General features: G+C 47.4%; 1 protein-coding gene across 1 annotated transcript in view; it reads left to right on the top strand.

The window, feature by feature from the left end:
- Window positions 1-14,295, top strand: part of SMAD3 (SMAD family member 3) — a 120,300-nt gene that overhangs the window by 774 nt on the left and 105,231 nt on the right. The window lies entirely within an intron of this gene.

The raw sequence follows: 14,295 nt of genomic DNA, 5'->3' as shown, positions 1-14,295 counted from the left end.
CTTCGGGATTAGCATTTTTATCGAGTATTTTTAGATTCGGTTGTGCCAGTCTCCCGCCCCCTCCGCACACACGCACTTTTAGTTGCAGTGCAGGGCTCTGACTTTCAGATGAGAGAGATAAGTGGCAGAGAGTGGGGTCCTCTCCTCCGCCTCCCCCGACTGTTTTTTGCCCACCTTTCAGTCTGAGATTGCGGGTGGATGCCGAAAGGACGGGGCTCAGAGCTGAGATAACAAAACGCAGCCCAAAGTGGGCCTCGCGTCGGCCCTCGCATTCCTACAGAGCCCTCCTTCCCAAAGCGCTTTGCCATCTGTCTGGACCTCCTTTATCCTCCACTTCGCGCCAGCTAGGTCAGGCGGGAGCTCACAGATGGCTGGTAGAAGGGGTCAGTGACTTCTCTCCACTCCCCACGGCCTTCTCTTAGCTGAGATGTGCCAGGCTGGGGATTGGGGTGTCTTGGGGGGGCACCTTAGCCTCCTGTCTCTCCCTCTCAGCCCCCTTTAAAAGTCTTATTCTGAACCAAGGGAGAGTTTGTGTGTCTGTGTGAGTAGGGGATGTTCTTGGGGTTCCAGGCTGCAGAGCAATGAGTAGAGGGTCCCCAAGGCCAGAGGCCCACAGAAATTGTCATCCTTGCTGCTGGGCCAGGAGTAGACTCCATCCTTGGCCACCTGCTTGGGGCAGCTGTACAAGGGCTGCCATCCGTGTCAGGCAGGCACAAAGCAACATCTGTCCATGGGAACCCAGGCCTCCTCTGGAAATAAATGCCACATATGGTGGGAGTGCTGACTTGAAAAATAATAATTTTTTTCAAGACTGGGTGGATCCAGTCAATAAAGCGGGAGGGAAGGCAGTGTGCTGTCTGGGAAGTGTGTTTTGGGTGTGTGATCGGGAGCCAGAATTGACTTCAGAGAAGGTGGTGTGATGTGATGGTCAGTGAGCCCTAGGTCCTGGTCCCAGCCCTAGTTCTTCATTCTTCTTTATCCCTTTCCGTGGAGGGTGGGGAGTAGGGTGAATAAATGTCATACTTCTCCAGCCTGGGGAAGGCTTTGCAAAACCTGCCTTCTTACCTGCCTGAGTGCATTGAGGACAAGTGCTTTATGTTGTGAAACAGGAAAAAAAAAAAAGCTATCAATTATAAAACGAGCAGCTGTGTAAAGTGTTTCACAGCTTACAAAGGACTTTCACATGCTTTTATGAGATCAAGAAAAAGAAACTCCTGGAAAATAGATCAGGTAATTAGGCCTAAGATTTATCCCACGTTTAATGTTGAGAAACCTTTGGAGGAGAGAGGTGAAAAAGGCTTGGCATAGTAGACATGCAGTTCTGACCAAATGTGCTCCTTCTGCTGTCCCAGGCTGCTCTTCCCTTTGAAGGTTCTGAATACATTCTTTGCTAATGGCTAGAGCAGTGTTAACTAGGGGGATTGGGCCCCATGGATCTTTGTTGGTAAGGTTGCCAGTGTTCAGTCTTTGGGCTGGTGACAGCCTGGAGGAGAGGCCTGGCAAGGTAGGAGTTTGCACTCTGGGGAAGCATAGCTATGGCCTGCCTTTTCCTTTTCCAAAGTCCTGCTCAGCCTGAGGCATATGAACACTTTGGGTGTCTCTGAGAGTTCAAGTTAACTTGGCCTTCTCATGACTCTGTTAGGACTGGGCCATCTTCTACCTGCCTGGCAAGGACCTAATGCTAAGGCAGATTTTTTTCCATCTTTTTCAGTTAGGGAAACCCAGTTGCTTGGGTGGATCCAGACAAAGTGGATTTCCATCCCTGGATTTTGTGCCCACGCCTCTGGGTCACCTTGTCTCCCTTGGCAACAGCTACTGCTGTTTTTGGTCGTGGGCAGAGAACTAAAGGCCACGTCTTGGGGAGGTAGCTAGCTGGCCTCACACTGGTGATATCGGTGTGTCTCTGAGCCCCGTAGGCTGTGGGGTTGCTTGTCAAATTGTTCTGTCCTCACTGCCTTTTATAACTAGGGCTTTGGAAAGTCGACAAAAGGAAATGTTGAACCTAGTTATCCCACAGGGTGTGTGGGGTGGGGCACTGGATACTTAAAAATACTCTGTGAGGTCCGGACCTTGGGGTGTAAGGAGCCCTCAGTCTAAGGAGATTTTTAACAAGCCTGTTTTGGCTAATACGAAATCTTGAGCAGCAACAGCGCCATGTGGCAATTAGAGCTGGATACTAGGGCCCCCCAGACCGCACGCTTGCTTCTGTTACCCCGGCTCTAACCTGTCTCAGTGATCTGGAGAGCTGGAGTGGTACAGGCTTGCTGGTGTCAAGAATGTCAAAGAGACCGGTGCCAAGGCAGTGGTAAGAGCCTGATTTAGATACACCAACAGAGGGGCTATCAGGGTACTCTGAGGTCTGGCAGGATGGGCAGAACTTTGGCAAGTTGTATAACAGCATCTTACCTGTCACCTAGTTGAGTACCTGAGTACAGCTGCAGGTATCTTCCTGGCCAGTGTATAAGAATGGAGTTATAGCATAGAGAAGGTGTGTGTAGGTTATGTCAGTGATAAGGAGCCAGGTGCACTTAAAAATGACTGTTCTGATGGACACTGATAACTTGTGTTTCCACCAATGGGACCCATGACTTGGCCCACTTGTTGAGAGCTGGACCAAGCTTAAGGCCTGGTTTGTTTGGAGGGAAATTTGGGCTTTCTTGTGTCGGAGCACCAGGTCCAGAGGAAAGTGGGAGAATTAAACCAGACCCCAGGTCTGACACACACCCTCTCCTCCCTTTCTGTGCATCTGTTCTTTTGGTGCAGCCTCCTCCTGTTATCTACCTGGACTTTGCCAGGCTGCTCTCACCCTGGGGAGAAAGGGAAATGATCCCTGTCTCTAACACTCCTTTCTCAGGCTTCTGGGGACAGACCGAGGGTGCAGGAGGGGCGTCTTTAATACCGTCTCCATCTCAGCGTCTCCTGTCCTCCCTCCTCTCTCAGCTGCTGCTCAGAGCACCATTCTTATGTGGCCCGTTGGAAGCAAGCTCACTTGCTTGCACCCGTCCTCTCCTTTCTCTTGTTAACCTTGATTAGGGGAGCTCCGCACAAGGGCTGGGATGAGGAGGGGTCTGCAGGACACCGGGTAGCTGACCGTGGGGCTGGCTCAGAGCTATGGCCGAACCTAGGAGCCACTCGACGTTCCCTTGACATTTGGAACCTTGGAACTTGCTGCTTGCACCCAGGAGTTGAACGTGTGGGCCAGTGCATGTTGCAGACAGCCCGTTGCTCACACTTCCTCATCGAATGTTACAGGATTGGATTTTGTGGATTCATTGATAGGTGTTGGCCCCTCCCACGTCTGAGTCAGTATTCCAGGAAGTGGGGGAGGATGCAGAGATAAATTGGAGATGGTCCCTGCCTGTGAGGAGCTTACACACTTCAGTAAGGGAAACAGCAATAGGGCATTGAGTGTCTATTTCTTTCTTATTCCCAGCCATCAGAAGAAATATGAACTCTAGAATGGAGTGATATTTTTGGGGGGCAGGGGGGATTATGATGTGTTTTTTAAATATTGTAGAGGTCACTGTGTTAGAAAACAAAATAATGACAGCCATCTGTTTTCTCCAGAAAAAGTACAGAATTCAGGTCCTGTATCTTGCCATTTTAATACCTGGATGGATTTAGCAGTTCACAATGTCTCAGAGGCTTCGTGCCAGCACCTGTAAAATCAGGAGGAGGTAAAGCCTGTGGAAGTGTTTTGTAAACCAGAGAGTTTGACAGATGTGTTATGTTTCGACCTCTATGTGTATCATTCATTCATTGACTAAATTATTCAGTCATTTATTAAATACCTACTATGATGAGCAGGGCAGGGTGCCTATTCTCAAGGGGCTCCCTATCTAGAGTGGTAGACAGACTTGCCCAAAATATAGGCCATGAGCTGCAGCCAAGGGATGTACAAAATGCCCAGGGATGTGGGGGACAGACCGTTAATTCTGTGGGAGGAGGTGGGGAGAGGTGGGGAGAGGAGGGAAGAGTCTGTGTGAGGTGGAAAACCAAGAGGACAGGAGTTATTATCCAAAGGACGTTTCTGGACTGTATACGATCACACGAACTTTTGGGTTTATGGTGATCGTTGCCTACAAGAATGAGGATGTCTTTATCTTCTTTATCTTCCTTCTCTCCCTAAACGGAGCACTGCTATGAATTTGTTACCTCCTAGCTCGCACCGAACTAGTGACTAGTGACTTGTGTTCAGTATTTTATGCCACTGTAAAGTGTCCTCGCTTTGAAGTAAAGAGTAATTAGTATTGCAAATCTGAAATTCAGGTTTCCTTGGTGGAAACAGTGACTTTAGATACATTAGCTCAGAATGTAACGGACCATGTTGATAAGCAGTAGACAACTTGGAGGTGATGGTGGATCCTCAGAATTGCAGACTTTTGGTGTGACCTAGCTTTTCATTTCTCTGGTTAACACTTGCTGAAAATAAATCCTATAAACCTGAGTTTCTATATGGACATAAGAGCTTTTAATAATGTATTTTAAGAAGTCTTTGCAAGGATGTAAAGTGTCAAATGACAATTCTAATAATAGAAAAAGTCAATGAATACAGTAGTCATTTCGTTCTGATGAGAAATGCAAGCAGCTGATGGCATTGAGAGAATGTGGCTCGAGCTTATCACATCAGGAATCCAATTAAAATGAGTTTTTGAAAAATAAATATTGGTTCAATAATGTAAATTTGTAATTGCTGTATTATTATAATGGAAATAAAATTAACACGATTTAATGGACTGAGCAACCATTAATTTTCACTTGTTAACTTATTGGGAGGTTTCTAAATGCCATTGGATGCACAATACAGCCGTGTCTCTGCATGAGCTCCTTTATGAATAGGACCAAGTAGCGCTTGCTTCATTTATTTATTTATTTTTATTGAAGTATAGTTGATTTACAATGTTGTGTTAGTTTCAGGTGTACAGCACAGTGATTCAGTTATATATAACATATATATATATATTCTTTTTCAGATTCTCTTCCCTTATAGATTATTACAAAATATTGACTATAGTTCTCTGTGCTATACTGTAGGTCCTTGTTGGTTATCTATTTTATATACAGTAGTGTGTATGTTAATCCCAAACTCCTAATTTGTCCCTTCCCCCCAACCCCCTTTCCCGTTTGGTAACCATAAATTTGTTTTCTATGTCTGTGGGTCTATTTCTGTTTTGTATATAAGTTCATTTGTATCCTTTTTTTTTTTTTTAAGATATAAGCGATATCATATGACATTTGTATTTCTCTGTCTGGCTTTACTTCACTTAGTCTGATAATCTCTAGGTTCATCTGTGTTGCAAGCAGCGCTTGCTTTAAAACTTGAAGTCCCAACTTTATTCCTTTACCTATTCTCCCACCTTCTTTATTCACCCCTCCCCCAGCCTCCTTTAAGTGCAGTTAAGCTCTCTAAAGTGGAATGCAGCTTTCTCAATCAACAAGGCTCATGAATAGTCCTAATTAACTTTGTCCTTGTCTCCTTTGATGTTTTGACATATTTAAAAAAACCAAAATCCACCGTGCCCCCTTCCCCAAATCCATGTCTGTTAGTACCAGTCTGCTGGGAAGGGAACTGCCTAGAAAGGCTGCCAGTGAAGGGGCCTGGGAGATGTACCAGCCTTTTGCAGACACGAGTGTCCCGTGCAGTGCTAGATGGGACTAACTCTTCCCCAGGAGGGCTGGGCATCATCTGCTGACCACTTAAGTCTCCTCATCTTCAAGTGCCGTGGTTCCTGGAAACGGTTGGAAATTGCCATATTAAACCCGCCCTGCAGAAGTCTGGTTTCTAATTTTACTGTATTCCAGGTTTTAGAACAAAGATCCGAGAGAACTTGTCCAATTCATGTTTACGTTTTCCTTCAGTGCACCTACTGGGTGCCAAAACCTGCTCCAGGTAGCAGGGCCCCACCAGTGAACGAGGCAGACGCCTGATTCTGCCCTCCTGTAGCCTCTGGTCCACTGGCTGCGGAACATGAGTCCTTTGCAATTGTAATAATCATGTATGTGTTCACTCTGGTTAACTTGTAAATACTGTTTTCTTAATGCCAGAGAACCAAATCCCCCAAGCTCTGCAGTTTATTGAGTCCTGATGAGGGTGTGTGTGTGTGTGTGTGTGTGTGTGTGTGTGTGTGTGTGTGTAACATTATTCTTTGTTTTGACTTAATTAACAGTTTGAGAAATAACAAATCTAGAGCACAAGTCACACTGTCTGCAGTGATTATCTGAGGCCTCTGCTGGAAACAGCAGCCTGCCACCGTGGCACACTGCTACAGAATGTTTTGACAGAGAGACTTGGTTTAAAACGAAAACACGGTAGAAGCCTATTAATTAAGAAGTTTGGCTAATGCTGGACTAGGCTGAAGTTTGTGTAGCAGGCCTTTTCTCCCCATAAATGTGGTCAGAGAAAAATTAGTCATAAACAAACTTTTGGGAGTCATTTTGGAGGCAGGAGTCAACAGACCTGTGTAGGTTCTAGACTTAAGCTCTGTTTCTAACTGGCTGTGTCACCTGGGCCAAGTCGCTTAACATCTCTGGGCCTCAGATATTCTCAACTGGAAAATGGGCTAAATAAGCTCTAGAAAGATCTAGAGGATCTTTCTAGCTCTAAAGTGGTTTTCATGCAAGCATTTTAGAAGCTCCCCTTTGCATGCATCGGTTGATCATTGAATCACAGATCTTTCTTAATGATTAATATCCTAAGGCCCTATGAATTTCTGTAGTTGAAAGTAATAAAACTATAATTCAGCCTTTAATTTTGGTTATTTTCCCACTCTGCTCTCCTTGCCTCTCCCTCGCCCTGTCAGTCTAAATCAGTGAAATATAACTGCAAAGGAATATAAAAATAACTGAATACGAGGGTAACGAAGTGAAGGCTGTGTGCCTTGAGATGCAGTGAGCAATTTTTCTTCTTTTGTTGCTATTTTTGGCTATTCTCAGAGCAGGAAGTTTACTTAAACTAATGACCACAATTGCCTAAAAATGGTTAAATGTGAGAGGTAGGCATTATAGAGGATACCTGTGGAAAATGTTTGCTCATATGTCAGGGTTTACCCAGGAAGCTTCCTTTATTTATTTTCAAGCATCTATATAAAGAAAGGCTGTACTCGATTGTGTAAGCGTGCGCCTCTTGCGGGGCGGCGTGGAGGTTACAAGTTGAAACCCCAGCTAGGAAATGAAAAGTGAGTTTCCCCCGAAATAGTACTTTTTCTGTATCACATGGCTCTCCCTGATTACATCTGGCAAGTTTTTCTCCTGACAGCTTTGCTGGGAGTTAGGACTAGGGGGTTGTTTAAGAAACCCTGGGTCAAGGTTTGCCTTTGAAACCTACAGCGTTATCAGTCTGGTGGCTTTCCCTGCTAACTCTTGCATCACAGACCGCCAGGCCAAGTTGTAGTTCTGAGGTGTCACCGTTTTGTTTTTTTTTTTCCTTTGAGACTGGACTTTTGAAAATAGTAATGCTTTTTGGGTGTGTGTTTTTTAAAGGTCTGTTTTTACGCTGTCACAGCTCAAAAATGCCAAAAGGCATTTTTTCCTTAAAAAATCACCTCTGGGCTAAGCCCAAATATGGAGTAATGGACCCAGAAAGGACTTTTTGAGTAGTTACAAGTGGCTGAAAGCAGGCACTGGTGATGGAAGTTGGGTTTTTTCCTTTTGCTTCAAATGTGCCCCATTGTAAACTTTCTTGCATCCTCATTGAATTCAGACTCAAGGTGAGCCTTATTTCTCTGTGTGCCTGGAAGGGCAGGGTGAGTGAGCTTGTTTTGCTACCTCTTTAAACGTTTTGTGTAGCCATTTATCTCTACGCAAAGAGAGTCTTAAAATATTGCCTGGGGAGCAGGAGTGGGGGGCGTGGGTGGGCTGGAAGAGCAGAGTCATCAAGGGAGAACAAAGGGCCCTGGAGTCTGACAGACCGGAGTTTGAGTCGGCCAGTTACTGGCTATGTGACAGCCTTGGGGACATCTGTTTCCATTGATTAAGCTCCATTTGCCTCATCTGTATAATGGGCATGGGCCCACCTACCTCCTGTACGTCAACGCAAATGAGATAAGAGAGAGCAAGTACTTGACTGATACGTGTGGCTCACAGCACATAGTAGGTGCTTAGTAAACACTCATTTTTCCCTTTCAAGGGGGAAATCTGACTGATGGTGTCAGTAGATTCCAGTAAGGGTCCCCCTCGCCTCCCCCTCCCACCCCGACACACTTGTTCTCAGGGCTCGCTGTTTGGAGAACATTGGTTGATGTAGTGAGAGGACCTTCCTCTAGCAGGTGCGCATCAAGTGGCCACAGTCACACCACTTGTTGGTTTATGGCTTGGAAGGCTATCGAAAGAGAATTCATATTCTTCGGTGGTTCTCCCCTCCTCCATCATCATTCTAAAAATTGTTTGGCTGACTAAAAATAATAGTATTGAAAATAAACTTTGATGAATCAGTGCTTCTGGGGTGGGGGGTATAAGATCCTGAAGAAGAAACACCGTGACTCACAGGCTTGTCACCGATAGCCTGCCCTTCCGTGTGTGGAAGTGCATGTTTATTGTTGCTGGTGTGTGTTTGAGGCCTGGTTGGAAAGCAGTTCCAGCTCCAAGTACCACCTCACCAGTTGGCTTGGTTGTCAGGTGAGAATGTTCGGTGCCAGAAGTTCACGGCTCCAAAATAACCCAGATGTGGATGGCGGTACCGTTGGCTGCGCCTTGAGGTGTGCCAGAGGGCACTCACACTTAGTGGGCCATGCTTTGGACATCCTTCTGGATGTGGTCCTTTCCATGGGGCAGAGCTGTAAGGCCCAGGGATGGCGCACGTGGAGTCTGCACTTCCTCCTTCCAGACTGTATGCTGGGTCCCGACCCTTCAGTTCCCTGCCCACATGGTCTCAAGCCTGCTTCCAGGTCCATCTGCCTGAGGAAGGGCAGACTGCGTCGACCACGGACCGTGTGTGCACCCGTGGGCCCCAGGCTGACAAGGTGGGCAGGGCCGGGAGATGGAGGGATTGGATGGAATTCAGAGTCGGGGTGTCTGCATGGGTGTACATGAGCCCTTCTAAGTGTGGGGTGATGCTGGGCATGGCCAGCTCTCCCTGAGTGTCCGCATCCCATTGTAAAACCGAGGGGTCAGAGAACTCTAAATTCAAACCTGGCCTCCCAGGTTGTATCAAGGTATTTGTCAATATGATAGAACATATTCTATTTATCAGTCTGTTATCTTGATTTCTGTCTTTTAAATATGACATATCCTATGTGGGCCTTCATAGGTCTTCTTGCTCTGGGACCCATTGATGGTGAGGCAGGCCTGTTCTTTTTTTTTAAACTTTGGGTTTATTTATTTATTTATTTATTTATGGCTGTGCTGGGTCTTCGTTTCTGTGCGAGGGCTTTCTCTAGTTGCGGCAAGCGGGGGCCGCTCTTCATCGCGGTGCACGGGCCTCTCACTGTCGCGGCCTCTCTTGTTGCGGAGCACAGGCTCCAGACGCGCGGGCTCAGTAATTGTGGCTCACGGGCCCAGTTGCTCCGCAGCATGTGGGATCTTCCCAGACCAGGGCTCGAACCCGTGTCCCCTGCATTGGCAGGCAGATTCTCAACCACTGCGCCACCAGGGAAGCCCAGCAGGCCTGTTCTTAACACCATCCTCTCAGTTATGTAGCCATGACTGAGGCCCCGCTCAGGTGGCACCATTATATGGACAGGATTGTGGGTGCTTCTATAGGGATTGATTTCCCTCACCTTGAACCCAGATCAGAGTGAATTAAATGCAGATCAGGGAGAAGGTGATAACATATGGCAGCTGCCCACCTGAAAGGTGGAGCAAAGAGCCCAACCACTGTAGTGCGTTTGGTTGTTGGATCCATTTGTTGGGCACTGACTTTGTGCTGGGCCTCAGGAGATACAGAGATGCAGAGATAAAGTCCTGTCACTGAACTGTGCAGAGGCAAAAAGGGACACGGTGACCACAGTTACGGTGGGCTTATGGGAAAGACAGTCTAGCAAAGGCTGAACAAAGAGGTATTTGGGAGCCCAGAGAAAGAGCAGCTCTTTTCTGGGGGACCCAGAAGACTTCACAGAAGAGGTGATGCTCCAGCGGGACTTTGAAGGGTGGATAGGAGTGTGGGAGTGAGGGGAAGGCTGCATGGAGCATTGGCCAGACAGAGCGTGGAAGGGCCTGGTGTCTGGGGCAGGGTGGCCAGAACGTGGAAGAGGGAGTGGCCAGGGAGGAGTCGGGAGAAGGATGTTGCCAAGGGCTTCAGTTGGCCAAACTTGGCGTTTGGACCTTGCTCCGTAAGCGCCCAGGAGATTTTTAAGTAGGGGAGCGGCATGGCTGAAGCCACCATTCTATTCGCGTTCCTCCCCCACCCCGAGGCTGGTAAGAGCAGGTTTTCTGCCTGAGTTATCCGGGTCAGAGTCATAATCCCTTACACCACCGTGTGGACAGCTTTAGGCTATGTCTGGACCAGGGTGAAAATAGTGTTTTGTTGACCGTCAGGAGAGAAGACAAGTTGTACAGCCAGGAGGGCTGGGGGAGCCCAAGTGTTCAGGTAATTAGCCAGTGAGTCATGCCAGCCTCTTGACATGGATTCCTTGGGAAATTAAGCAGGGTGTCGCTGGGCTCCATGCAAAGGCCTCAACATCAGATCCTGGCCTCTCCCCGGGTCTTCTCTGTGCCTGGTACGGTGTCTTTGTGTGGAATATCTCTGGTCAGTGTTTTAAATGTCTTCACTGATGATCGCCTAGGCCAGGCTTTCCAATTCCAGACCACACTGCAATCAGCAAAAATACCTAAATTCTCTACTGCAGACTCATCGAATGCTATCATGTATTAAAAACAGATTACATTCCTTAATAGGAGAGTAAAATAGTTTAAGTTCATATATTCTATCACTGAGAGCAAGCAGAAATTTTGGTGACCACTGAGAGATTGCATACAATTTACTTCATCTGTTTAGAGTCAGCTTTTTTTGGTTGTTAATTGAAGTTTATAGGTTTTTAGAAGATAAAAGTTTTGTGTCCACAGACTCATTCTAGTTCATGGACCATTTTTGAGAACCTGATAGAGGCCTGCTGCTGAAGGGGCAGCCTACGGCAGTGGAGCATTCTGGGATTACATTCAGAAGACCCAAGTTCAAATCCCTGCTCTCCCCTTTCCTGCTTTGGTGACCATAGACCAATCACCTGATTTCTTTGAGCCTCCCTTTCCTCATCAGTAAAATGGGAAAAACCTTGCCTCCCTCGGTAGGATGATTGCAGTTGTTTATTTAGATGAGCTATGCATTAAAAGCTCTTTGCAGACTGTAAAATATTATGCAGTGTCACTCATTATTTCTTTATGAAGCACAACTCTATAGTATTGCTAAAAGCCCTTCCTGACAGAGATGGAGTTAAGGCTTCCAAGTTCACACCCAGATTTTCACTGCCACTTTAGAGGAAATCATTCATGATGCACAAATTCAATAGGAATATGAACTCAGGGCGTGTGTGCTGCAGGGTCTGGTTCCAGAAGCTTAGGTGAGTTGGTGCTCGTGGCCTTGTCTGAGGATTTGGGTCAGCTGTGCTGACCTGTGGCTGATCACCTGAGCCCTCTCACCTGGGAGTGATCCTGGCACATGCAGTGTGGACTGGCTGCTGACTATATGCCAGACACCAAGGTGGGCCATTGATCAACTGGTTGGTCTTCTTTACCCATCTTCTGGGAAGGGTGAGTAATCCATGTTTATAGAAGAGGAAGCAGGGGCTTCCCTGGTGGTGCAGTGGTTAAGGATCCGCCTGCCAATGCAGGGGACGCGGGTTTGAGCCCTGGTCCGGGAAGATCCCACGTGCCGCGGAGCAACTAAGGCCATGCGCCACAACTACTGAGCCTGCGCTCTAGAGCCCACGTGCCACAACTGCTGAAGCCCACGTGCCACAACTACTGAAGCCCGCACGCCTAGATCCCGTGCTCTGCAACGAGAAGCCCACGCACCGCAACGAAGAGTAGTCCCCACTCACCGCAACTAGAGAAAGCCTGCGTACAGCAACAGACTCAACGCAGGTATAAATAAATAAATAAAAACGGTTTGAAGTTAAAAAAAAAAAAAGAGGAGGCTGAGGCTGAGGCTTTGAGGGGTCAGCGGCAGAACAGGAATCTGAATTCAGGTCTGGTTCCTGACACCCAGTTGCCTGCCCCAAGGCTCCCCAAGAATGGGCTGCTGTTCTCATCCTCACAACAAAATCCATGAACTTTGCTTAGGAAAGTTGCTGTAGGTCTCATGATAAGAGATGGAGCTGGATTTGCCTCTGAAGCTCTGCCCCTTCTAGAATCAGGGGTGACTATGTAATTTATTAAACAAACCAGGACACTTCTACAAAGAGTGTAAAAGGGCAGTGCTGTCATTAGTGATGGCCAGAAAATGGGCATCAACCTGGACTGTCCAGGCAAACCTGGATAAAATAGTCATTCTAAGTCACCCTGCCTCTGTGCCAGTGATCACGATACCTGACCAAGGAAACTGGGAGGATTCGATCAGCAGCTTTCTCTGCCACTGCTGAAGTGTCAGGGACTGTCTGGATTATTTACTGCTATTCCGAGTGAGGGGACTTGCCTAAGATCATTCAGCAGGTTGGCAACATAATTTAAAACTGGATGAGACCTTAGAGGTAATCTAAAATAGTCAAGTTAGCACCAGAGCTTACTTAGCTGCAGTAGGAGTTGGGGAACCTTTGGCTCTGCTGATGGCCACTCTGAAGGGAAGGGGGAGAAGTGGGAGGTGGAGGCGGGGGACGTGAGGATGGCGGTGAGGGGGTGGTAGGGTGTTCACCTGGCTCTAGAACATCTGCGTCCTCATCAGGCCATGTCCCTTCGGAGCCCAGGAGGTGCCCCTAGGTGCAGTGCAGCTGAGATGGGATTTAATGTCCAGGAGCAGAGTCTTCTTCTGTGAGCTGACCTCTCCTGCTCCCCTGCTCCATTTTCGCTGAGGCCTCAAAGATATTACTGGCTGGGAGTTGGTGGGGGTGTAGTGGATAAACCTTCTGCTGAAGAGTTTTGGAAGGCATTGAGGAAGGAATTAAAAATAACAGCAAGCATGCCTTTTTTTCTCTCTTTGATGGTGGTAAATGCATGGAATGTGCCAGGGCATGTGGCCCTAAATAACCCCCTCTGTCAATGGAACTCCGTAGAGAACATGGAAAGGCTTTGCACTGCTTCACTGCTGCCCCATGTTCACGGGACAGGTTTCTGCGATCGTCCAAGCCTCATGCTTCCTCTCTTGCCCCAAATAATCTGTTGGAAGTCTGGAGAGGGACTTGAGCTCTCTATACTCTGCAACCAAACCGTTTGCCATGAGCGAGGCCCTGTCTGATGAACTCCAAGGAGAGCAGCTGGAGTGACAAAGAGGACTGGTTACAGGCTGAGAAAAGTGAAGTGTAAATTCAAACCAAGCTTGGCACTTGCTTGGAGAACTTCAGCTGATACGACTCTGGTCGTCATCCTTTGTGGCTGTGCTGTGTCTTATAAATAGAACAAGATGCATTTCCTTTTTTTTTTTTTTAACCCCAGAGACACAAGGAGGCATGTGTGTGGGTGAGTATGGGCAGGGAATATTAATTATTTATGTTCCAGTTCATCGGAGAGTCAGCGTGGGAACTGGGCCCTGGGCTTCACGGAGATGACTAGGCCATCTTGTGGGTAAGGCTGGACTGTGCTTTTGTATCTTTTGAGTTCCGGCTCTCCTCACCATTGCCACCCTCTCCTCCTTAGTGGAGGCCCTCGGTTTCTCATGCCTGGATACTGCAGTAAGCCAGTGGGCTCCTTCCCTCTCTGATCCATCCCATACTCTGGACCAGGGGCCAGACTCACTGTATTAGAATGCTTTGGGCTACAAGTAACCGGAAACCCAACTAACATCTTCACCAGTGTGAGGGCTTATTATCTCCCCTAAGAAGTCTGGAGGCAGGGAGGTTTCGGACACCAGCAAGGACTTGGGAGCCTTCCATCTTTCTGCCCTTCCATCCTTAGCCCTCATGATCCAGTGACGGCCACAGCTGCTCCAAGAGTTAACCGTCTCTACACGGTTGCCCCTAGCGGCAGAAAAGCCTGCTTCTCCTTGGGGGTCTCTTAATCCAGGAAGGAAACCTTTCCCAGAAGCCTCCTGCTATCTCACTGGCCAGTATTTTGTCACATTCAGTCATGGCAGAAATAATGGATTGTAATAAGCCTTTTGATGTCAAAGATCCAGGCTATTTCTTTGGCTCACCAGTACCTGCTAGGCACTTAGTAAATGTCAATTAATACTTGTTGATTACTGTTTCCTTCTTCTCTGAGTAGACTCCTGAATAC

Source organism: Balaenoptera acutorostrata, chromosome 3 (genome assembly GCF_949987535.1).
Source record: "Balaenoptera acutorostrata chromosome 3, mBalAcu1.1, whole genome shotgun sequence".
In the NCBI taxonomy this organism is placed as follows: Eukaryota; Metazoa; Chordata; class Mammalia; order Artiodactyla; family Balaenopteridae; genus Balaenoptera; species Balaenoptera acutorostrata.
The sequence above is the reverse complement of the archived record's forward strand: the minus strand, read 5'-3'. Positions and strand labels throughout refer to the sequence as shown.